The sequence below is a fragment of the Saccopteryx leptura genome, chromosome 3 (genome assembly GCF_036850995.1).
Source record: "Saccopteryx leptura isolate mSacLep1 chromosome 3, mSacLep1_pri_phased_curated, whole genome shotgun sequence".
Lineage (NCBI taxonomy): Eukaryota > Metazoa > Chordata > Mammalia > Chiroptera > Emballonuridae > Saccopteryx > Saccopteryx leptura.
The window spans coordinates 58,744,371-58,746,956 of record NC_089505.1 but is presented as its reverse complement, the minus strand read 5'-3'; positions in this window follow the sequence as shown (position 1 = coordinate 58,746,956).

Here is a 2,586-nt window from a genome sequence, read left to right as displayed (position 1 = left end):
CCAGCCCCAGGGCCAATGCTCCACACTCCGACCCCAGGATCAGTGCTCAGCCACCCAGCCCCAGGGCAAACACTTCAACATCCAGCCCCAGGGCCAATGCTCCACCCTCCGACCCCAGGATCAGTGCTCAGACACCCAGCCCCAGGGCAAACACTTCACCATCCAGCCCCAGGGCCAATGCTCCACCCTCCGACCCCAGGATCAGAGCTCAGACACCCAGCCCCAGGGCAAACACTTCACCATCCAACCCCAGGGCTAATACTCCACCTTCCGACCCCAGGATCAGTGCTCAGCCACCTGGACTTAGTATCAGTGCTCAGCCACCCAGCCCTAGGAAAAACACTTCACCATACAATCCCAGGGCCAATGCTTCACCATCCGACCCCCGGATCAGTGCTCAGCCACCCAGCCCCAGGGCAAACACTTCACCATCCAGCCCCAGGGCCAATGCTCCACCCTCCGACCCCAGGATCAGTGCTCAGCTACGCAGCCCCAAGGCAAACACTTCAACATCCAGCCCCAGGGCCAATGCTCCACCATCAAACCCCAGGATAGGTGCACAGCAACCCAGCCCCAGGACAAACACTTCACCATCCAACCCCAGGGCCAATGCTCCACCCTCAGACCCCAGGATCATTGCTCAGCCACCTGGACTTAGTATCAGTGCTCAGCCACTCAGCCTGAGGGAAAACACTTCAAAAATCCAATCCCAGGGCCAATGCTCCACCATCCGACCCCCGGATCAGTGCTCAGCCACCCAGCCCGAGGGAAAACATTTCACCATCCAATCCCAGGGCCAATGCTTCACCATCCGACCCCCGGATCAGTGCTCAGCCACCCAGCCCAAGGGAAAAGATTTCACCATCCAGGCCCAGGGTCAATGCCCCACCCTCCGACCCTAGGATCAGTGCTCAGCCACCCAGCCCCAGGGCAAACACTTCACCATCCAGCCCCAGGGCCAATGCTCCAACATCGGACCCCAGGATCAGTGCTCAGCCACCCAGCCCCAGGGCAAACACTTCACCATCCAACCCCAGGGCCAATGCTCCACCCTCCGATCCCAGGATCAGTGCTCAGCCACCTGGACTTAGTATCAGTGCTCAGCCACCCAGCACGAGGGAAAACACTTCACCATCCAATCCCAGGGCCGATGCTCCACTATCCTACCCCCGGTTCAGTGCTCAACCACCCAGCCTGAGGGAAAACACTTCAAAAATCCAATCCCAGGGCCAATGCTCCACCATCGGACCCCCGGATCAGTGCTCAGCCACCCAGCCCGAGGGAAAACACTTCACCATCCAATCCCAGGGCCAATGCTTCACCATCCGACCCCCGGATCAGTGCTCAGCCACCCAGCACGAGGGAAAACACTTCACCATCCAATCCCAGGGGCAATGCTCCACCATCCAACCCCTGGATCAGTGCTCAGCCACCCAGCCCAAGGGAAAAGATTTCACCATCCAGGCCCAGGGCCAATGCCCCACACTCCGACACCAGGATCAGTGCTCAGCCACCCAGCCCCAGGGTAAACACTTCAACATCCAGCCCCAGGGCCAATGCTCCAACATCGGACCCCAGGATCAGTGCTCAGCCACCCAGCCCCAGGGCAAACACTTCACCATCCAATGCCAGGGCCAATGCTCCACCCTCCGATCCCAGGATCAGTGCTCAGCCACCTGGACTTAGTATCCGTGCTCAGCCACCCAGCATGAGGGAAAACACTTCACCATCCAATCCCAGGGCCAATGCTCCACCATCCGACCCCCGGATCTGTGCTCAGCCACACAGCCCGAGGGAAAACACTTCACCATCCAATCCCAGGGCCAATGCTTCACCATCCGACCCCCGGATCAGTGCTCAGCCACACAGCCCGAGGGAAAACACTTCACCATCCAATCCCAGGGCCAATGCTCCACCCTCCGACCCCAGGATCAGTGCTCAGCCACCTGGACTTAGTATCAGTGCTCAGCCACCCAGCCCGAGGGAAAACACTTCACCATCCAATGCCAAGGTCAATGCTTCACCATCCGACCCCCGGATCAGTGCTCAGCCACACAGCCCCAGGGAAAACATTTCACCATCCAGCCCCAGGGCCAATGCTCCACCCTCCAAACCCAGGATCAGTGCTAAGCCACATGGACTTAGTATCAGTGCTCAGCCAACCAGCCCGAAGGGAAAACACTTCACCATCCAATCCCAGGGCCAATGCTTCACCATCCGACCCCTGGATCAGTGCTCAGCCACCCAGCCCGAGGAAAAACACTTCACCATCCAATCCCAGGGCCCATGGTCCACCATTCGACCCCCGGATCAGTGCTCAGCCACCCAGCCCAGGGCAAACACTTCACCATCCAGCCCCAGGGCCAATGCTCCACCATGGGACCCCAGGATCTGTGCTCAGCCACCCAGCCCCAGGACAAACACTTCACCATCCAACCCCAGGGCCAATGCTCCACCCTACGACCCCAGGATTAGTGTTCTGGAACCTGGAGTTAGTATCAGTGCTCAGCCACCCAGGCCGAGGGAAAACACTTCACCATCCAATCCCAGGGCCAATGCTACACCATTCGACCCCCGGAACAGTGC